The 23959-nt window shown below is 50.8% G+C and overlaps 1 pseudogene; it reads left to right on the top strand.

The window, feature by feature from the left end:
• The first annotated feature begins 10678 nt into the window (after positions 1–10678).
• LOC138649489 (uncharacterized) lies at positions 10679–11787 on the top strand (annotated as a pseudogene).
• Positions 11788–23959: the final 12172 nt, after the last annotated feature.

Below are 23959 nucleotides of genomic sequence, written 5' to 3'. Positions count from 1 at the left end.
CTAGGCTTATACTCGAGTCAATAAGATTTCCCACTTTTTTGTGGCAAAATTAGGGGGGTCGGCTTATACTCGGGTCGGCTTATACTCGAGTATATACGGTATGTATATATTTATATGATTATTAAATGTTAGTGTTTTTTAAACATTCCAAAAATTCTGAGGAAGCACCTGAAGGGTTAATAAACTTCTTGAATGTGATTTTGAGCACTTTGAGGGGTGCAGTTTTTAGAATGGTGTCATTTTTGAGTATTTTCTATCATATAGACCCCTCAAAGTGACTTCAAAGGTGATGTGGTCCTTAAGAAAAAAAATGGTGTTGTAAAAATAAGAAATCGCTGGTCAACTTTTAACCCTTATAAATCCCTAACAAAAAAAAAATGTGGTTCCAAAATGGTGCTGATGTAAAGTAGACATGTGGGAAATGTTACTTATCAAGTACATACAGTACAGACCAAAAGTTTGGACGCACCTTCTCATTTAAAGATTTTTCTGTATTTTCATGACTATGCAAATTGTACATTCACACTGAAGGCATCAAAACTATGAATTAACAAATGTGGAATTATATTGTTAACAGAAAAGTGTGAAACAACTGAAATGATGTCTTATATTCTAGGTTCTTCAAAGTAGCCACCTTTTGCTTTGATGACTGCTTTGCACACTCTTGGCATTCTCTTGAGCTTCAAGATGTCCTCCGCAGCTCCTCGTTCTGCTCGGCAGATGGCAAAAAGCAATTCCAGATTAAAGAATATATCAATTGCAGTAGTATTAATGTAATATACTATGCCACATGCAACTGTTCATTAATTTATATAGGGTTGACATTGAGAGAGCTAAGAATAAGAGTAAGGGAGCATGTGCGGGACATTGGCGCAGCCCGAATGGTGGAGGATCCTTCGGAATTAAAAACAATTCCCCGGCAATTCAAGTCCTTTCATAATTGTGATCCTAGAGGGCTTATGATAAGGGGGATTGATGTTGTCCACACAGGTATAAGGGGGGGGGGGGGCAATGTCAAAAAAACTATTGGCACAACGAGAATTGAAGTGGATCATCACATTGGGGACAATGAAACCAATCGGGTTAAATGAGTCCCTTAATTTTGCACCCTTTCTGCAAATGAATGTAAATGTATATAAAAAAATAGAGGCTGTATATAGATTTCCTGTTTGTAACTCCTTCCTGTTGTATGTGTTAACTGGTATTGGTGTGTGTTTTAAGATCATGATTTTAATTATTGTTTTTTCTTTGTATAGTGTGATTTTAATTTTTCTCCTGCGGTATGAAGGATTATACCAGATCACCATATCCCAGACCTTGCCATCACCCTAGAATGCTTTGTGAAGGATCTATTTGCCTGTTGAATGGGACCATAAGAATATGAGATGAACGTCATCTGAATAATGAACTACGGCTTTTTAGGGTCCTAGAGACATGAAATCCTTTGAAATCTTTAATTCATGAATGTATATTATAATGTCTTCACAAGGTTACTTAAATTTCTATTTTGCTGCTGTGGCTGTGGTGCGCATGCGCCCGCTTGCCATCCGTTGCTGACCAGCGTCATACGGCACATAGTCATCGCTGGCGTCTGACTGGGAGTCATGGTTACCCCCTGCTCCTGCTCGAACGCTTGGCGGTGGCGTGCCGGGCCACATGGGTATGGTGCGGTTGGCCGCGGGCGCATGCGCCGTGTCCATGCAGCCCAGCGGCGGCCGGTCACGTGATACACACATGACTGGTTACCATGAATATATAAGGTCCTGTAGGAGACCTTGAACACACCTCCCCTTGAGAAAGCAAGGCTATAGAGCGGCGAAACACGCGTCGGGGTGCTTCCAGTGTTGTACCTCAGTACGGGTAAGAGTACCCCTCATTCAATCTTGCACATGCTGATGTCATGACCATATGTATTTAGGTGGCAGCATGAAAGATGGATTTCTAAATGTAATTTTGCACTAGCCACTAGGTCATAATGACAAATGTCCTCCCTCCAGCAACAATTGGGAGTATGTGGATGGACATTGTATTGGATTGGGGTTTTTGCAACACATTTTGACTGAGTCCTTTTGTACTGTTATTTGATACTAGATGGTGGCCCAATTCTAACGCATCGGGTATTCTAGAATATGCATGTCCACGTAGTATATTGCCCAGCCCACGTAGTATATTGCGCAGCCCACGTAGTATATTGCCCAGCCACGTAGTATATTGCCCAGTCACGTAGTATATTGCCCAGGCATGCAGTATATTGCCCAGTTACGTAGTATATTGCCCAGTGACGTAGTATATTGCCCAGGCACATAGTACAGTTGTGGCCAAAAGTATTGACACCCCTGCAATTTTGTCAGATAATACTCAGTTTCTTCCTGAAAATGATTGCGATCACAAATTCTTTGGTATTATTATCTTCACTTTATTTGTCTTAAATGAAAAAACACAAAAGAGAATGAAGCAAAAAGCAAAACATTGATCATTTCACACAAAAATCCAAAAATGGGCCAGACAAAAGTATTGGCACCCTCAGCCTAATACTTGGTTGCACAACCTTTAGCCAAAATAACCGCGACCAACCGCTTCCGGTAACCATCAATGAGTTTCCTACAATGCTCTGCTGGAATTTTAGACCATTCTTCTTTGGCAAACTGCTCTAGGTCCCTGATATTTGAAGGGTGCCTTCTCCAAACTGCGATTTTTAGATCTCTCCACAGGTGTTCTATGGGATTCAGGTCTGGACTCATTGCTGGCCACCTTAGAAGTCTCCAGTGCTTTCTCTCAAACCATTTTCTAGTGCTTTGTGAAATGTGTTTTGAGTCATTTTCCTGCTGGAAGACCCATGACCTCTGAGGGAGACCCAGCTTTCTCACACTGGGCCCTTCATTATGCTGCAAAATTTGTTGGTAGTCTTCAGACTTCATAATGCCATGCACACGGTCAAGCAGTCCAGTGCCAGAGGCAGCAAAGCAACCCCAAAACATCAGGGAACCTCCGCCATGTTTCACTGTAGGGACCGTGTTCTTTTCTTTGAATGCCTCCTTTTTTTCTCCTGTAAACTCTAAGTTGATGCCTTTGCCCAAAAAGCTCTACTTTTGTCTCATCTGACCAGAGAACATTCTTCCAAAACGTTTTAGGCTTTTTCAGGTAAGTTTTGGCAAACTCCAGCCTGGCTTTTTATGTCTCGGGGTAAGAAGTGGGGTCTTCCTGGGTCTCCTACCATACAGTCCCTTTTCATTCAGATGCCGACGGATAGTACGGGTTGACACTGTTGTACCCTCGGACTGCAGGACAGCTTGAACTTGTTTGGATGTTATTTGGGGTTCTTTATCCAACATCCGCACAATCTTGCGTTGAAATCTCTTGTCAATTTTTCTTTTCCGTCCACATCTAGGGAGGTTAGCCACAGTGCCATGGGCTTTAAACTTCTTGATGACACTGTGCACGGTAGACACAAGAACATTCAGGTCTTTGGAGATGGACTTGTAGTCTTGAGATTGCTCATGCTTCCTTACAATTTGGTTTCTCAAGTCCTCAGACAATTCTTTGGTCTTCTTTCTTTTCTCCATGCTCAATGTGGTACACACAAGGACACAGGTTGAGTCAACTTTAATCCATGCCAACTGGCTGCAAGTGTGATTTATTTATTGCCAACACCTGTTAGGTGCCACAGGTAAGTTACAGGTGCTGTTAATTACACAAATTAGAGAAGCATCACATGATTTTTCGAACAGTGCCAATACTTTTGTCCACCCCCTTTTTTATGTTTAGTGTGGAATTATATCCAATTTGGCTTTAGGACAATTCTTTTTGTGTCTTTTCATTTAAGACAAATTAAATGAAGATAATAATAACACATAATTTGTGTTTGCAATCATTTTCAGGAAGAAAATGAGTATTATCTGACAGAATTGCAGGGGTGTCAATACTTTTGGCCACAACTGTATATTGCCAAGTTACGTAGTATATTTCCCAGTGACGTAGTATACAGCACAGAGCCACGTAGTATATTGCACAGCGACGTAGTATACAGCACAGAGCCACGTAGTATATTGCCCAGCCACGTAGTATATTGGCCAGTCACGTAGTATATTGCCCAGCCACGTATGTCACAGGTTAAAAAATAGACATATAGTCACCTTCCAAGGGCCCATTGTAGTTCAGTCACATGACGTCATGGCAGGTCCTTCTCGCACAGGCGCGCAGGACCTGTGATGACGTTGCGGTCACATGACTGTGACATCATGGCAGGTCCTTCTCGCGCAGGCGCGCAGGGCCTCTGATGATGTCGCGGTCACATGACCGTGATGTAATGGCAGGTCCTTCTCCCATACCATCCTTGGCACTTGCGTGGATCGGTCACCGGAGCATCGCAAAAGGTGAGTATATAATGATTTTTTATTTGTTTTATTATTTTTAGCATTACATGTTTTTACTATTGACGCTGCATAGGCAGCATCAATAGTAAAAACTTGGTCACACAGGGTTAATAGTGGCGGTAACAGAGTGAGTTACCCGCGGCATAACGCGGTCCGTTACCACTGGCATTAACCCTGTGTGAGCGGTGACTGCAGGGAGTATGGAGCGGGCGCCGGGCGCTGACTGCAGGGGAGTAGGGAGGGACTAATCGGACTGCGGCCGTCGCTGATTGGTCGCGGCAGCCATGACAGGCAGCTGGCGAGACCAATCAGTGACTTGGATTCCATGACAGACAGAGGCCGGGACCAATGAATATCCGTGACAGACAGAAGGACAGACAGAAAGACGGAAGTGACCCTTAGACAATAATATAGTAGATGGTACTGAGTGTCGCCAGTTTTGGTGTCCTTTTCTATCACATCTTTTAACTTTGTCTGTCAATATATTGTAGCATGGCGCCTACTATGTGTCTTGGGGGACACTCGATTGGCACGGGATTAACGCACTCAGGCATGGATTTCTTATAAAACAGAGTCTTTTAGGTTTATTTCACACGACATAAAGCACATCCTCAGGAACTTGGCAACAGCTTGAACACCATCTGGACATATTCAACTTCACCACAGTTCTTCTCTGACCCCGGTCAGCATAATACACGGACCTCGTCCGTTACCTGCTGGTGACCTTCACAGGTTCCTGGATACCTCTTGGCCTCAGAGGTGCCCCATACACAATGTCTCTCTCTTCTAACCCTGGTTATCATAACACGGATCCCTTTCCATTACCTGTTGGTATCTTTCAGACGTTTCTCACTCTGACCCCAGTCAGTACAACACGGATCTCCATCCGTTCCACACACTGGCATGTGCTAGGTCCAGAGCCCTGCCATGTGCTCTTCAGGAATCCTATTCTCCAGGACTTCCAACACAGACTTCCAGGACCTTCCGGCATAGACCATTCAGGTCCACACTCCAAGACCATGTGACCAGCCCTCAGACACATTATATAGTACTAACCACTCCCACAGGTGGGAGTGTGGATGTGTGGCTAGTTTGTCCCACCCATCTCACACAACTAGCCTAGTAAGTCTCCCTTACAACTACACCATACATATACACACTCTTGAGGAACTACAGGTCCCAGAACAACAATATTGCATCAGACTTACCACGCAGACTCCCTCTGCGACACATATCGGCCATTCACAACACTGCCGGACTTTGTCTCATCAGAATTATGCCTCCAAGTGCATCTTGCAGCGCACACACAGCACCCCCTGGCTGTACCATTGGTCACTACACCACAATGTTTTATTGTTTCAATAAAGATTGTTATAAGATATGTTACCATTAACTCTTATGATTCTCCTTTTTTGAGTTCATTGAGTATGGAGTGGTATGAAGGTAGCTTGGCATACTGAACAATACGAGTCTGGGTATTTTGTATTGATCCATGAAGTACAATATGTCACGAGAAAACAATGTCAGAATTACCAGGATCCGTTGAAGTGTTCCAGAGTTATAACCTCATAAAGGGACAGCGACCAGAATTGTAAAAATTGGTCTGGTCATTAACATGCAAACCACCCTTGGGGGTAAAGGGGTTAACATGGGTGTGTAGACTTTTGCCAAACTACAAGAATTTAACCAAGGAGTATCCAGTTCAAACTTTCAGTTTCCCCAAGGTGCCAGCAATATTGTTTTGATTTTGTACTGTAGTGGGAAATAAATAACCTTCTGTCATGATCCAGACCAGGTTTTGAGTCCTGTCTTCTCCATTGTCTGGTCTGGTCACTCCAGGGATTAACTTTCACAGCCTCAGTCTGGTCTCAGGTTTGCTATTTCTCTCTGCTGTGACCTGCAGACCAAGTCAGCTATAGTTTCTGCCTAAGGCATGTGTAGCTGACTCCATTTGCCCTGATTTGTCCTGCTGCTTGCTTATTGAACCCGTGTCTGTTTATCCCCTCTTCCCTTTCCGACTCTGTGTTCCCCTTTCGTGTATTGACTCAATGCTTTTGACTTGGCTTGGACCCTGACCTGTTGTTTTGTCTCCTCTTTGGCATATCCATTCCTGACTGGTACTGACCCATTTGGCTTGTTATTGACTCTGTGTTTGCTTATTCCTTTTGTACTGTGCTACAGTCATTTATTGACCCGGCTTTTTTGACTATTCTGCTGCAACCTGGTGGTGGCCTCGCCGCTGCGCTTCAGGTCTGGTCTTGCTGTGTGCAGTCCTCCCTCCACTCTATTTCCAGCTAGTGGAGCTTGCAATTAAATGACAACTTCATTTGGTAAAGAGCCTTTTAGAGAAAATATATATTTGTATGCTGGATGACCCCTTTTGTCTGCAGAGATGTAGATAATGACTAATGTGAAACCTCATGAGAAGCTCTATGGTTATATGTATCTAACAGCAGGAGGCTTATGAGCTGGCACTCACAGTATACACTGATAAAAATCAATCTAAAATAAAGGCGTTATGGGTGAGGTGGATGTATGTCAGCTTCACAATTTTCAGCACACAGGTATATTAAAAAGAAAAATAATTTTGCTAAATAGAAGCCTTCCCCTCATCCCATATTAACTATTTATCCATCTATTTATCTATCAGGTGGTGGTTAATCCAATTTTCTACTATTCATTTTGATCAGCCAAATTCTGCAAACTCTACCGTACCTGCATCTCCAATTATATGAATGCCTGAATGAGTCCTATCTAAGTAGAATCTACAGAAACCCACGCACATGCTGCAGTAAGAATCCCAATTCAGGTGTATGGAAATTATTTTCAATCGCAAACATATTTGTAATTTATCTATCCCGGATGATTGTATATAGTTTGTTAAAAAAAGCTAAGAAAAAAAATGTGCTTATAAAGCTGCACTAAAAAGTGCATGAAAACCTGTGAGTGTGATTCCAGTCTTATAGGAACTCTCACATAACATTTTAAATGTCATGCCTCATTCAGACGTTTGCTGTTGTTGATGTATGTTCTATCTGTACTTATGATCTATTGGGCTGTTCACATGTCCGTTTGTTTGTTTTTTACGGAGTAATTGTCAGGGATCAAAATCACCCGTTCAAATGAATGGATCCATGAGTAAAATAGACAACACAAGGATGCCTACCTTGTGTCATCAAAGTGCTCTCCGAATTTACTGCTCAATGAGTGGGGGATGCTTGGAAATTATTTTTTGTTTTATTTTTTTCATATGAGATAATGGATGTCAGACTAATGATAAAAACAGACACAGGAAAAAAAAGGGATGACGACTGGATCTAGCAAACATAAAAAACAGAAGTCTGAATAAGGCCTTTTCTTTAGAGATTCTCTGCTCGTCACTTTAATAATACATAACTATCTACAGTCCAGAATATATGATAATCTGGCACCTATCAAGCCTTATTGATGTAAGAATAAAGAATGTTTTAAGCTGTTTATATACACATGGTGAGGCCTTTCCAGAAACCCTCCCTCTTTCCAGAAACCCTCTATCTAGACCAGATTTTCTATTTCCTAATCAGTTCCTCTGTATACTTCACATACTGGCCTCCTCCTAGAAGACAACTTCTCATGTCATTTTATATGGTTTTCTCAAATAAGTTTCACTGTAAATAACAACATAATATTTTAATCATTGGAACCATTTTTATATGTATAGATCTCTGACAATGCTAATATGAAGACGTTGGAAACATTTGTGGTGACCTGTAAAAAAAATACAATGTACAGTTGTCAACTCCAGTCTGAACTCTTATTCTGTTCCAACAGGGCAGAAACATGAAATTAAAGTTATGGCAGACAGACAAAAATGGTGAATTAGCAACACCACTGCATTAACAACGGATGGCATCACGGTATCTGACATTTCCCCAGGAACACACAGCTCTGCTTTTGGTGAGTTTTTGTTGTTACAGATTTTCCAAAAAATGCAAGTCACCTATCGTATTTTACTTATTTTACTTGATACAGAAATATTGCAGAAAATCTGCAACATCAAAAGCTCACCAAAAGCGCGTGGTGGGAACGTAGCCTCCCGGATGTGAACAGATTCTAAAATGCACAAGTTCCTCCTGCTTAGAAAAATCATGGACAAGTCAAATTGTAATTATTATTATACATTTTTATAGCGCCATTTATTCCATGGCGCTTTACATACGAACGGGCAAAATATAGACAAGTACAATAAACATGACTAAAACAAGGCACACACAAGTACAGAAGGAGAGTGGACCCTGCCCGCGAGGGCTCACAGTCTACAGGAGATGAGTGAGGATACACTAGGAGAGGGTAGACCTGGTCATGCAGCGGTTTAGTAGACTGGGCATTACTGCAGGTTGTAGGCTTGTCGGACGAGGTGGGTCTTCAGGCTCCTTTTGAAGGTTTCCGTGGTAGGTGAGAGCCTGATGTGTTGGGGTAGAGAGTTCCAGCGTATAGGGGAAGCACAGGAGAAGTCTTGGATGCAGTTGTGGAAGGAAGAGATGAGAGGAGTAGAGGAGGAGATCATGACACGATCGAAGGTTGCATGTAGGTAGGTATCGGGAGACCATGTTACAGATGTATGGAGGAGTCAGGTTGTGGATGACTTTGTACGTCGTTGTTAGTGTTTTGAACTGTAGCCTCTGGGCAATAGGAAGCAATAGGAAGCCAGTGAAGGGCCTGGCAGAGAGGAGAGGCTGGGGAATAACGAGGAGACAGATGCATTAGTTGGGCAGCAGAGTTTAGGATGGATTGGAGTGGTGACAGAGTGCTAGAGGGGAGGCCAGAGAGTAGGAGGTTGCAGTAGTCGAGGCAGGAGATGATAAGGGCATGTACTAGTGTTTTTGTGCTTTCATGGTCAAGGAATGCATGGATCCGGGAAATGTTTTTGAGTTGGAATCAGCAAGAGGAGGTAAAGGCTTGGATATGTGGCTTTACAGATAGAATATTAATTATATTTTCTATAGCGCCAATATAATCAGCAGCACCTTACAATTAAACAGGGACATGTGCAGACAAAGAATACAAGGTGACGTGTAGTTCACCAGTTACAGGAGTAAGGTTCCTGCTCCTAAGCTTACAGTTCACAAGGATAATAAAATCCCCACTATTATAGGATGGTCTAAGAAATATGTGTATATATATCTATATGTGTGTAGTGACATATGTCTAGGGTGACTAGTGATAATGTAACATCTGTCCTGAAGGCAAGTCGTACCTATGTGTTAATAGGTACTTCCTTGGGACTAGTAGAAAATTGTGTCTCCATATCTCACCAGGAGGTCTAGCTAGAGCCAAGAAGGTAACATTTGGCCCCTCTTCGGTCTTGGAGGGGAGATGCTAACTGCGGCCTGAGGTGATCTATTCCTGAGAACCTTTACACAAGTGTCTCAAAAGAGAAAATAATATATTCATTAGTAGAGCAGCCGTGGCCAATCAAACAGACCGCAATTATGATATTAACCTGGGGGGCCGGTCTAGAGACCTGACCTCAGGCCAAAGTTATACATTTAGGCTGCAGACAGAGAATTGTGTTCACAAGTGAGGGCAGCCTGAGAAGCTGAGGTGTTTCACCAACTCCATTCACCCCCCCCTCAGGGAGCAGAAAGCAACTACCAGTTAGATAATTTCTGTAAGTTTTCTCCTGTTTATTTTGATACTGTTTTGCATAAGTTGTATGTCTTTTTATTATCATATTTTTATACCTTTTCTTATTGTAAGCACTGACCCTTTTGTTATTAAAGTATAAAACTTTAACAAGTTGAACCTTGAATGTTCTAAAAGAATCCATAGCCTAAGGTGTGTGAGCCTTAGGAGTGATAGACATATTTTTATTAGTATTATTATTTCTGGAACTTATCGCCCGTGTATTCAGTGAGTGGTGGCAGCACGTATGAGCGGGTGTATGGCCTGGGTCGGTGTGTGATTTATGCTCCAATTACAGCATAGGGCAGAGGTTGAATGCTGGACTGAGAGTGGGGAGATAGATTAACCCTTTCAGGCACAACCCCAAGTCACGTGTGAGAGCAGGCACATGACGAATTAGTGACACCACGGAGTAGGGATCCGTGACAATTGGTGGCAGAGCGGTGGGATAGAATTATTTCTATTAGAGCATTAGTGCATGGTTTAAGCAATTATTCCCTGTACTAAAGAATTGGTATCTTTGCGAGGAGTGCACGAGTTCTTCAAGGTTCAACTCAGTGCTTACTTAGACATACTTGCAAACAGTTTCCCCTCCCCGTTTTTCTTTTCTATCTTTTATTTGGCAAAGGCTGTTCATCGATATGGCAGCCCAGTACAAGAAGCTGAGCAAAGAGGCTCTGACCGGCCTCTGTGAGCAGAGAGGAATAGAGACAGCCGATAGATCCAGGGAGCGGCTGATATGTTCCTTGATTGAGCATGACATGGAGCAAAGTGCTGAAGCATCGAGCCTAGGAGAGAGTCCACCTCAGAGAGACCCAGCAATGCCAGCTCTCGCACCGGAGATACCTGCTGGAAATGCCAGTGCTGAGGAGCCTATGGACTGTACTTTACAAATGGACTTACAACGGCTGGGAACAAGTGATCCCAATCTGTGCATGTAGCTTATTCTACAGTACCGACAGGCTGCAGAACGCCAGGCTGAGAGAGAGGCTGCAGAACGCCAGGCTGCTGCTGCAGAACGTCATGACCAGGGTGAGAGAGAGGCTGCAGAACGCCAGGCTGCTGCTGCAGAACGTCGTGACCGGGCTGAGAGAGAGGCTGCAGAACGCCAGGCTGCTGCTGCAGAACGTCGTGACCGGGCTGAGAGAGAGGCTGCAGAACGCCGGGAGGACAGAATTTTCCAGCTTCAGATGGCTCAAATATAGAGGGGTATCAGTCCTCAGATAACCCTCTCCCAGGACATAAATCTAAGGAGACCACGTCTAGAAAACTTCCCTGTGATGGAGAAGGATACGGACTTACTTTCCTGCGGTGATTTGAAAAAACCTGCAGGCAGTACCATCCACCCCGTGAGCAGTGGGCACAGTATCTAACCCCAGGGTTGAGAGGCTAAGCCCTTAAAGTTTTTGCTGACCTCTCACCAGAGCTAGATGCGAACTATGAGGCCATAAAAGAGGTTCTGATCAGGAAATACAACCTGACGCCAGAAGTGTATCGTAGAAAGTTCCGGAACCTACAACGTGGATCAACTGACAGCTATGCAGATGTTGTGAGCACCTTGAGGACCACATTCCACCAATGGATTAGGGGACTTTCTGTTAACAGTTTTGAGGACTTAACGGATCTTATGGTCAAGGATCAATTTCTTCACATGTGCCCCACGGATGTACGACAATTTGTGTGTGATCGGGAGCCACAAACTGTGGATCAGGCTGCAAGGATTGCGGACTGCTATGTGGCTAACAGGATGCCTGAGGTGTGGAAGCCATCGGGATTCAGCTAGAGGGGAGGTAAGCCAAACGGGGACCCTTCTCCCTCTGCCGGCTGATCACCAGTGCTGTCCAAGACCACCTTCTATGGGGCCCCAGGGAATAGACATTCTCTAGGCGATGCATGCCGGTACTTCTGCAACAAAGTGGGACATGTTAGCGCTGTCTGCCCTGATAGGGAGAAACACCCAACTACCACCACAAAGCCATTTGTGCCCTCACCGTCTTTTCTCTTTGTAGCCGGCTCTGATGCGAGGACGAATGAGAACTGTCAATCTGTCACTATTGGCAATAAAGTCACCATTTGTCTCAGAGATTCTGGGGCAGAGGTGACCCTGGTGCATCCAGCCATGATAACCCCTGCCAATATCATACCTGGAAAGACTATGTCGATAACCGACATTGGAGGGGTCAGCCCTGCCGTGCCCATGGCCCGTGTGTACCTGGACTGGGGAGCAGGGAAGAGACTGAGGGAAGTGGGAGTATCAGAGGCTATTCCCACCAATGTGTTGCTAGGCACAGACCTGGGGAGGATGATGTCCCACTATGTTCCTCCCTTGCAAGTAAATGATACAGAGAAGGTGGAAGAAAGTGACCCACCTGAGATCCCGTGCGAGGAGGGGAAATGTCCCAATGCACAGGACTGTAATTATGTGGCCGCTGTGACCCGGAGTCAGGCTGCGGCTCAGACTCAGGCCCAGAGATTAGAGGATTAGTCTCAGACAGAACTGCCAGGACAGGAGGCCCATACTGTGGTCCCGGAGCCTCCATACATGGCAAACCCACCAAGGTCCCTGATAGTGCAGCGCCCCAGAGTCCTGGTCGTTGCAGTAATGTCGTTCTTCCACCAGGAAGAGCGATGTTACGTCTGATGGCACCAAAGGAGTTCACCCTGCCAGGTATCACAGCCACATATACTTCACACGCCGGTCCACCAGGGGGAGCTAAGGGTTCTATGTACTAGGCCACTCCTCACAAAGGGTAAAACTGGTGGGTTGGTTAGGAAGTCAGTCAGTTGGAGCCAGGAGGAGGAGAGGGAGAGTAGTAGCCTGGGCTCGGCCCAGGGAATTCCTGTCAGGCAGACAGAGGAACAAGAAAGAACATCAGCGGCTCAGTGGGAAAGAAGGACACGGAGCTGCGCCTGCAACCAATTCGGCAGCCTCCTTAGAAAGGACAAGAAAGGAAGTGTGCCGTAGTGAGTGAGCACAGAAGTCATAGCAACAGGAGTGATACAACAGTGGGAGACCAGCTAGAAGCAGGCTGCCTCCATCTGAGCGCAGATCCGGTGGCCGGAACACCGAGGGAGTAATAGACTCTACGCTTTACTTCAGAGACCGGCAGGGCAGTTGATTCCAAGTTGGCTGTCCGACCTTAACACCTAAGCAGACAAGGTGGCAACACGGAGGAGGGGCATCTCTAGGGTCCCTATAAAATAGCCTCAGGCCACCACCGTCATATGGGTTATGTCCTATCCATCTGGGGGACAGAGAGAGAGAAGTAACAAGAGTGAGGACCTTATGGTAGCTAATGCAAGTAGGGACCTACTACGTTACTGTACGCAAGGGGAAGGCTACTGATTTCCACCTGGATAAGGGGACTCTGGAATTGCCATCAGACCGGCTGGACCATGCCGACCCTGTTATCCGGCACCCTGGACTGTGGATGCTGAAGCCTTCAGTAAAGGTAAAGAGACTGCACCCATTGTGTCCTCGTTATTTACCGCACCTTGCACCATCCACCATCAACATCTACACTTCTGGGAAGCCCTGGGGATATACTTCACCTGTGAGAAGGTATACCATCTAGCTGCCATTCCATCACCCCAGCGGACCCCTAAGCAGCGTCGGTCACCCTGACCAAATACCACAGGTGGCGTCACGAACACTACCGTTATCTACGAACTCTGCCTTTAATTGGGCGCCCCTAATAGGGCCACGGTCCGGGTCGGGCCACCGTGACATCCTCGCTGAGGGAACCGAAGGACCCGGTACCGAGTACCCCATTGCCCTTACGTGGGGGCGATCCAATAACAGACACTGAAAACTCAGCTTCAGACCAGGGCCTGGCAGTTACACTAGGCCAGGACCTGCAGGCTGACCGTCAGAGCTTCCAGGAGGCCCTGCAGACGGATGTCAGTTTGGAGGAGCTCAGATGTCTTGCAGACCGACCCCCTGCTGCTTCTGACAAAGAGAGAGTATACTGGGACCAAGGCAGACTAGAACAGAGACTATCCCCATGGATACTACAGAATCTTGGGACTATGAGCGGCGGCTGATCGTCCCTTATCCATTTAGGGAACAATTATTGAGAATTGCCCATGAAATTCCTTTGGCCGCACACCTTGGAATACAAAAGACTAAAGCTCGCCTGACACATAACTTCAATTGGCCCAAGGTGGGGACAGATATTGCCAATTACTGTCGATCATGTGTAGTTTGTCAGAGAGTTGGGAAGTCCGGGAATATACAGAAAGCTCCATTGATACCAGTGCCTGTGATCGATGAACCTTTCCAGCGAGTGGCTGAGGATATCATAGGGCCACTTGCAATCCCTAGCAGCTCTGGCAAAAAGTACATCCTCACAGTGGTGGACTATGCTACACCATACCCGGAAGCTGTGGCACTGTCCTCCATCCGAGCAGACAAAGTGGCGGATGCTTTACTGACTGTGTTCTCTCGTGTGGGTTTCCCCAGGGAAATGTTGACCGATCAGGGAACCCAGTTCATGTCTGATCTGATGGAAAGCCTCTGTGAAAGAATACAAGTACAGCATTTGTGGCCAGCGCCTATCATCCCCAAACCAACGGACTCTGTAAGCGTTTTAATGGAATATTAAAGCAAATGCTCAAAATGCTGGTGGAGACTGAAGGGAGAGACTGGGAGTGGTACCTCCCCATCTGTTGTTTGCCTACAGAGAGGTACCTCAGGCATCTACTGGATTCTCCCCCTTTAAACTGGTTTATGGGAGGAGGGTCAGGGGGCCACTTGATTTGATTAAGGACTGTTGGGAGGACGACCCCAGAACTACTGGAGTCTCAGTGGTCGAATATGTACTGCGGCTCAGAGAGAGAATGCAAAAACTGAGCAACCTGGCCCATGAGAATGTGACCCAGGCCCAGATCAACTAGAAGGTCTGGTACGACCGTAATGCCAGACTGAGGGCCTACAAGGAGGGGCAAAAGGTTTGGGTGTTGGTCCCTATGTTACAGAATAAATTGTAGGCCGCATGGGAGGGACCATATACTGTACATAAGCGGCTGAATGATGTTAATTATGTGGTGACACTAGATGAGCATGCAAAGCATCAGAAAGTGTTTCATGTAAATATGTTGAAGGCACATCATGCCAGGGAGGCGTGTCTTACCTGTCTGTAGCCTGCCTGAAGAGGGGGAGGCTGATCTGTTACTGGATGTGGGGCCGGGACTCAGTACATGGAGTCTCTGGAGTCAGCAAAGTTTAACCCTGAGCTATCCCGCGGTCAGAGGTCTGAGCTGATGGGGGCGCTCAGCGAGTTCACCGGTCTTCACAGGGGAGCCTGGGAGGACACACTTAGTAGTTCACCATGTGGACACTGGTACTAATCCCCCAGTATGGCAGTCTGCATACCATGTGTCAGCAGAGGTGAAGGCACACATGAGGGAACAGGTAGAGGAGATGCTGAAACTCAAGGTGATACAAAAATCCCAGAGTGCCTGGGCCTCGCCTGTGGTTCTTGTCCCAAAAAAGGACCGTACTACGCAGTTTTGTGTAGACTACAGGAAATTAAATGTACTGACTACATGTGAGGTCTACCCCATGCCGAGGATAGATGAGCTGTTAAGAGTAGCTAGCCAAAGCATCGTACTTTACCATCATGGAACTAAGTAGACGTCTGTACCTAAGCAGGAAACTCCTGCCCAGAGAAGTGGCTTATGCCACCATTGAAAAAGAATGTTTGGCAATTGTGTGGGCTCTGCAGAAGCTGCAACCATACCTCTATGGGCAACTTCACCGTGATCACAGATCATAACTGTAACGGGGACTGCCGTGCTGGAGTACCTCTTTCAGTACCACCCCGTGTTTCAGGAGGTCCACTTTGCTTTGGCTGGAGTCGGAAGGAAGGACGCTGGCTGGAATTCCTTGATTACATGGGCGCATATAAAAGATCACTGCATCTCCACATATTTCCAGTATGACAACACTTTACTCACAGGACACAGAATATATATCACACAGATACAGAGGGTGGGCCAATTGAAAAGCGGCAGGCCAGACATACATTACCATAGCCGCAGGTGGCCGGAGCCTGCCGATATTTACTGTGGGAATTACAAAGGTTGGGAAGGTCAAAAGGGGAATATCTTGTCCTATCTGCCCAGGGGCACAGCCTTTGGGATGATGCGTTAGGGACATGCATCTCACCTGGAACCTATTATACATACATATAACTGCACAACATATTCTTGGAGCGGTGGGGTTCCGTAACAATAACCCATTGAGTTGGCTCAACAGAGTAGTTAGGGACAATGGGAAATTGCTTAGATGGAGTTTGATACTTCAGCAATATGATTTCACAATTCAGCACAAGAAGGGAGTTGATCATGGCAATGCTGATGGCCTTTCTCACCGAGATGGGGCAGAACCAGATACGTGCTCGGGAGCTGACCTTTAAGTCAACCCCCATGCACGTTCATAAGGAGGGAGGTGTGGCGAAATATGTGTGTGTGTGTATATATATATATATATATGTATATATATATGTATATTATTATTATACATTTTTATTATACATTTTTATAGCGCCATTTATTCCATGGCACTTTACATGTGAATACGGGGCAAATATAGACAAATACATTAAACTTGAGCAGATAACAAGGCACACGAGTACATAAGGAGGGAGGACCCTGCCCGCGAGGGCTCACAGTCTGCAGGGGGTGGGTGAGGATACACTAGGAGAGGGGACAGCTGGCTGTGCGGCTGTTCAGTACACATATATATATATATATATGTGTAGTGACATATGTCTAGGGTTATATGTGTGACTAGTGATAATGTAACATCTGTCCTGAATTCAAGTCGCACCTAGGTGTTAATAGGTACTTCCTTGGGACTAGTAGAAATTGCGTCTCCATATCTCACCAGGAGGTCTAGCTAGAGCCAAGAAGAAGGTTACATTTGGCACCTCTTAGGTCTTGGAGGGGAGATGCTAATTGCGGCCTGAGGTGATCTATTCCTGAGAACCTTTTCACAAGTGTCTCAAAAGAGAAAATAATATATTCATTAGTAGAGCGGCCGTGGCCAATCAAACAGACTGCAAATATGATATTAACCTGGGGGGCCGGTCTAGAAACCTGACCTCAGGCCAAAGTTATACATTTAGGCTGCAGACAGAGAATTGTGTTCACACGTGAGGGCAGCCTGAGAAGGTGAGTGTTCCACCAACTCCATTCACCCCCTTCAGGGAGCAGAAAGCAACTACCAGTTAGATAATTTCTGTAAGTTTTCTCCTGTTTATTTTGATAGTTTTGCATAAGTTGTATGTCTTTTTATTATCATATTTTTATACCTTTTCTTATTGTAAGCACTGACCCTTTTTTTATTAAAGTATAAAACTTTAACAAGTTGAACCTTGAATGTTCTAAAAGAATCCATAGCCTAAGGTGTGTGAGCCTTATGAGTGACAGACATATTTTTATTAGTATTATTATTTCTGGGACTTATCGCCCGTGTTTTCGGTGAGTGGTGGCAGCGCGTATGAGCGGGTGTGTGGCCTGGGTCGGTGTGTGATTTATGCTCCCATTACAGCATAGGACAGAGGTTGAATGCTAGACTGAGAGTGGGGAGATAGATTAACCCTTGCAGGCACAACCCCAAGTCACGTGTGAGTTCAGGCACATGACGAATTAGTGACACCACTGAGTGGGGATCCGTGACAGACCCTCTCTGCCACAAATGACACAATTCCATAAGCAACATGTCCTGATGTGACTGTCAGATGTCACAGCCCAGCACTACTACATTTAGCGCAGGTTGTGGGACTGCAGTATTCATGTGGATACATTCACTGCAACAAAGTATCAACTCTGCTAACATGGACTGAGGAGCAGGCTAAGTCCCCTGACAGGAGGGATAGAGGTGACCCAGTGGCAGCCCATCTCCTGCTTCCTGACCCAATGGTAGCCCTCTTTCTGACCCAGGGGCAGCCCGTCTCCTACTCCCTCATCGAGTGCTAGCCCCTCTCATGCTCCCTGACCTCTGGCAGCCCCTCTCCCTCTACCTAACCCAGTGGCAGCCCCTCTCTTGCTCCCTGACCCAGAGGCAGCCCCTCTCTGGCTCCCTGACCTAGTGGCAGACACTCTCCTGCTCCCTGACCCAGTGGCAGCCCCTCTCTTGCTCCCTGACCCAGTGACAGCCTCTATCTTGCTACCAGACCCAGTGGCAGTCCCCCTCCAGCTCCCTGACCCAGTGGCTGCCCCTCTCCTGCTCCCTGACCCAGTGGCAGCCCTTCTTACACTTTCTGACACAAGGAAAGCCCCTATCTCGCTCTCTGATCCAAGGGCAGCCCCTATCCCGCTCTCTGACCCACGGGCAGCCCCAAACCCGCTCTCTGACCCAGGGGCAGCCCCTTTCCTGCTCCCTGACTACTGGCAGACCCATTCATGCTCCCTGACCCAGTGACAGCCCCTCTCCATCTCAATGACCCAGTAGCAGCCTCTCTTGCTCCGACCCAGTGGCAGCCCCTCTCCTGCTCTCTGACCCAGTGGCAGCCCCTCTCCTACTCTCTGACCCAGTGGCAGCCCCTCTCCTGCTCTCTGACCCAGTGGCAGCTCCTCTCCTGCTCTCTGACCCAGTGGCAGCCTCTCTCCTCTCTGACCCAGTGGCAGCCCCTCTCCTGCTCCCTGACCCAGTGGCAGCCTCTCTCCTCCCTGATCCAGTGGCAGCCCCTCTCCTGCTCCCTGACCCAGTGATAGCCCCTCTCCTGCTCCCTGACCCAGTGGCAGCCCATCTCCTGCTCTCTGACCCAGTGGCAGCCCCTCTCATGCTCTCTGACCCAGTGGCAGTCCCTCTCCTGCTCCCTGACCCAGTGGCAGCCCCTCTCCTGCTCCCTGACCCAGTGGCAGCCCCTCTCCTGCTCTCTGACCCAGTGGCAGCCCCTCTCCTTCTCTCTGACCCAGTGGCAGTCCCTCTCCTGCTCTCTGACCCAGTGGCAGCCCCTCTCCTGCTCTCTGACCCAGTGGCAGCCCCTCTCCTGCTCCCTGGCCCAGTGACAGCCCCTCTCCTGCTCCCTGACCCAGTGGCAGCCCCTCTCCTGCTCTCTGACCCAGTGATAGCCCCTCTCCTGCTCCCTGACCCAGTGGCAGCCCCTCTCCTGCTCCCTGACCCAGTGAGAGCCCCTCTCCTACTCGCTGACCCAGTGGCAGCCCCTCTCCTGCTCCCTGACCCAGTGAGAGCCCCTCTCCTACTCGCTGACCCAGTGGCAGCCCCTCTCCTGCTCTCTGACCCAGTGACAGCCCATCTCCTGCTCCCTGACCCAGTGGCAGCCCCTCTCCTGCTCTCTGACCCAGTGGCAGCCCCTCTCCTTCTCCCTGACCCAGTGGCAGCCCCTCTCCTTCTCTCTGACCCAGTGACAGCCCCTCTCCTGCTCCCTGACCCAGTAACAGCCCCTCTCCTGCTCCCTGACCCAGTGGCAGCCCCTCTCCTTCTCTTTGACCCAGTGGCAGCCCCTCTCCTTCTCCCTGACCCAGTGGCAGCCCCTCTCCTGCTCCCTGACCCAGTGACAGCCCCTCTCCTGCTTCCTGACCCAGTGGCAGCCCATCTCCTTCTCTTTGACCCAGTGGCAGCCCCTCTCCTGCTCTCTGACACAGTGGCAGCCCCTCTCCTGCTCCCTGACCCAGTGACAGCCCCTCTCCTTCTCCCTGACCCAGTGACAGCCCCACTCCTGCTCCCTGACCCAGTGGCAGCCCCTCTCCTGCTCTCTGACCCAGTGGCAGCCCCTCTCCTGCTCCCTGACCCAGTGGCAGCCCCTCTCCTGCTCCCTGACCCAGTGGCAGCCCCTCTCCTGCTCCCTGACCCAGTGGCAGCCCCTCTCCTGCTCCCTGACCCAGTGGCAGCCCCTACTCACTGCTCTCTGATCCAGTGGCTGCCCCTCTCCTGCTCCCTGACCCAGTGGCAGCCCCTCTCCTGCTCCCTGACCCAGTGGCAGCCCCTCTCCTGCTCTCTGACCCAGTGGCAGCCCCTCTCCTGCTCTCTGACCCAGTGGCAGCCCCTCTCCTTCTCTCTGACCCAGTGGCAGCCCCTCTCCTGCTCCCTGACCCAGTGGCTGCCCCTACTCACTGCTCTCTGACCCAGTGGCTGCCCCTCTCCTGCTCCCTGACCCAGTGGCAGCCCCTCTCCTGCTCCCTGACCCAGTGGCAGCCCCTCTCCTGCTCTCTGACCCAGTGGCAGCCCCTCTCCTGCTCCCTGACCCAGTGGCAGCCCCTCTCCTGCTCCCTGACCCAGTGGCAGCCCCTCTCCTGCTCTCTGACCCAGTGGCAGCCCCTCTCCTTCTCTATGACCCAGTGGCAGCCCCTCTCCTGCTCCCTGACCCAGTGGCAGCCCCTCTCCTGCTCCCTGACCCAGTGGCAGCCCCTCTCCTGCTCCCTGACCCAGTGGCAGCCCCTCTCCTGCTCCCTGACCCAGTGGCAGCCCCTCTCCTGCTCCCTGACCCAGTGGCAGCCCCTCTCCTGCTCCCTGACGCAGTGGCAGCCCCTCTCCTGCTCCCTGACCCAGTGGCAGCCCCTCTCCTGCTCCCTGACCCAGTGGCAGTCCCTCTCCTGCTCCCTGACCCAGTGGCAGCCCCTCTCCTGCTCCCTGACCCAGTGGCAGCCCCTCTCCTGCTCCCTGACGCAGTGGCAGCCCCTCTCCTGCTCCCTGACCCAGTGGCAGCCCCTCTCCTGCTCCCTGACCCAGTGGCAGCTCCTCTCCTGCTCCCTGACCCAGTGGCAGCCCCTCTCCTGCTCCCTGACCCAGTGGCAGCCCCTCTCCTGCTCCCTGACCCAGTGGCAGCTCCTCTCCTGCTCCCTGACCCAGTGGCAGCCCCTCTCCTGCTCTCTGACCCAGTGGCAGCCCCTCTCCTGCTCTCTGACCCAGTGGCAGCCCCTCTCCTGCTCCCTGACCCAGTGGCAGCCCCTCTCCTGCTCCCTGACCCAGTGGCAGCTCCTCTCCTGCTCCCTGACCCAGTGGCAGCCCCTCTCCTGCTCTCTGACCCAGTGGCAGCCCCTCTCCTGCTCTCTGACCCAGTGGCAGCCCCTCTCCTGCTCCCTGACCCAGTGGCAGCCCCTCTCCTGCTCCCTGACCCAGTGGCAGCTCCTCTCCTGCTCCCTGACCCAGTGGCAGCCCCTCTCCTGCTCCCTGACCCAGTGGCAGCCCCTCTCCTGCTCCCTGACCCAGTGGCAGCTCCTCTCCTGCTCCCTGACCCAGTGGCAGCCCCTCTCCTGCTCTCTGACCCAGTGGCAGCCCCTCTCCTGCTCTCTGACCCAGTGGCAGCCCCTCTCCTGCTCCCTGACCCAGTGGCAGCCCCTCTCCTGCTCCCTGACCCAGTGGCAGCTCCTCTCCTGCTCCCTGACCCAGTGGCAGCCCCTCTCCTGCTCCTTGACCCAGTGGCAGCCCCTCTCCTGCTCCCTGACCCAGTGGCAGCTCCTCTCCTGCTCCCTGACCCAGTGGCAGCCCCTCTCCTGCTCCCTGACCCAGTGGCAGCCCCTCTCCTGCTCCCTGACCCAGTGGCAGCCCCTCTCCTGCTCCCTGACCCAGTGGCAGCCCCTCTCCTGCTGCCTGACCCAGTGGCAGCCCCTCTCCTTCTCTCTGACCCAGTGGCAGCCCCTCTCCTGCTCTCTGACCCAGTAGCAGCCCCTCTCGTGCTCCCTGACCAAGTGGCAGCCCCTCTCCTGCTCTCTGACCCAGTGGCAGCCCCTCTCCTGCTCCCTGACCCAGTGGCAGCCCCTCTCCTGCTCCCTGACCCAGTGGCAGCCCCTCTCCTGCTCCCTGACCCAGTGGCAGCCTCTCTCCTGCTCTCTGACCCAGTGGCAGCCCCTCTCCTGCTCTCTGACCCAGTGGCAGCCCCTCTCCTGCTCTCTGACCCAGTGGCAGCCCCTCTCCTGCTCTCTGACCCAGTGGCAGCCCCTCTCCTGCTCCCTGACCCAGTGGCAGCCCCTCTTCTGCTCTCTGACCCAGTGGCAGCCCCTCTCCTGCTCTCTGACCCAGTGGCAGCCCCTCTCCTGCTCTTTGACCCAGTGGCAGCCCCTCTCCTGCTATCTGACCCAGTGGCAGCCCCTCTCCTGCTGCCTGACCCAGTGGCAGCCCCTCTCCTTCTCTCTGACCCAGTAGCAGCCCCTCTCGTGCTCCCTGACCAAGTGGCAGCCCCTCTCCTGCTCTCTGACCCAGTGGCAGCCCCTCTCCTGCTCCCTGACCCAGTGGCAGCCCCTCTCCTGCTCCCTGACCCAGTGGCAGCCCCTCTCCTGCTCCCTGACCCAGTGGCAGCCCCTCTCCTGCTCTCTGACCCAGTGGCAGCCCCTCTCCTGCTCTCTGACCCAGTGGCAGCCCCTCTCCTGCTCTCTGACCCAGTGGCAGCCCCTCTCCTGCTCTCTGACCCAGTGGCAGCCCCTCTCCTGCTCTCTGACCCAGTGGCAGCCCCTCTCCTGCTCTCTGACCCAGTGGCAGCCCCTCTCCTGCTCTCTGACCCAGTGGCAGCCCCTCTCCTGCTCCCTGACCCAGTGGCAGCCCCTCTCCTGCTCTCTGACCCAGTGGCAGCCCCTCTCCTGCTCTCTGACCCAGTGGCAGCCCCTCTCCTGCTCCCTGACCCAGTGGCAGCCCCTCTCCTGCTCCCTGACCCAGTGGCAGCTCCTCTCCTGCTCCCTGACCCAGTGGCAGCCCCTCTCCTGCTCCTTGACCCAGTGGCAGCCCCTCTCCTGCTCCCTGACCCAGTGGCAGCTCCTCTCCTGCTCCCTGACCCAGTGGCAGCCCCTCTCCTGCTCCCTGACCCAGTGGCAGCCCCTCTCCTGCTCCCTGACCCAGTGGCAGCCCCTCTCCTGCTCCCTGACCCAGTGGCAGCCCCTCTCCTGCTGCCTGACCCAGTGGCAGCCCCTCTCCTTCTCTCTGACCCAGTGGCAGCCCCTCTCCTGCTCTCTGACCCAGTAGCAGCCCCTCTCGTGCTCCCTGACCAAGTGGCAGCCCCTCTCCTGCTATCTGACCCAGTGGCAGCCCCTCTCCTTCTCTCTGACCCAGTGGCAGCCCCTCTCCTGCTCTCTGACCCAGTAGCAGCCCCTCTCGTGCTCCCTGACCCAGTGGCAGCCCCTCTCCTGCTATCTGACCCAGTGGCAGCCCCTCTCCTGCTGCCTGACCCAGTGGCAGCCCCTCTCCTTCTCTCTGACCCAGTAGCAGCCCCTCTCGTGCTCCCTGACCAAGTGGCAGCCCCTCTCCTGCTCCCTGACCCAGTGGCAGCCCCTCTCCTGCTCCCTGACCCAGTGGCAGCCCCTCTCCTGCTCCCTGACCCAGTGGCAGCCCCTCTCCTGCTCTCTGACCCAGTGGCAGCCCCTCTCCTGCTCTCTGACCCAGTGGCAGCCCCTCTCCTGCTCTCTGACCCAGTGGCAGCCCCTCTCCTGCTCTCTGACCCAGTGGCAGCCCCTCTCCTGCTCTCTGACCCAGTGGCAGCCCCTCTCCTGCTCTCTGACCCAGTGGCAGCCCCTCTCCTGCTCTCTGACCCAGTGGCAGCCCCTCTCCTGCTCCCTGACCCAGTGGCAGCCCCTCTCCTGCTCCCTGACCCAGTGGCAGCCCCTCTCCTGCTCCCTGACCCAGTGGCAGCCCCTCTCCTGCTCCCTGACCCAGTGGCAGCCCCTCTCCTGCTCTCTGACCCAGTGGCAGCCCCTCTCCTGCTCTCTGACCCAGTGGCAGTCCCTCTCCTTCTCTCTGACCCAGTGGCAGCCCCTCTCCTGCTCCCTGACCCAGTGGCAGCCCCTCTCCTGCTCTCTGACCCAGTGGCAGCCCCTCTCCTGCTCTCTGACCCAGTGGCAGCCCCTCTCCTGCTCCCTGACCCAGTGGCAGCCCCTCTCCTGCTCTCTGACCCAGTGGCAGCCCCTCTCCTGCTCCCTGACCCAGTGGCAGCCCCTCTCCTGCTCTCTGACCCAGTGGCAGCCCCTCT

The sequence above is a fragment of the Ranitomeya imitator genome, chromosome 9, assembly GCF_032444005.1.
Source record: "Ranitomeya imitator isolate aRanImi1 chromosome 9, aRanImi1.pri, whole genome shotgun sequence".
NCBI lineage: Eukaryota > Metazoa > Chordata > Amphibia > Anura > Dendrobatidae > Ranitomeya > Ranitomeya imitator.
This window is presented reverse-complemented; position numbering and strand designations above follow the sequence as displayed.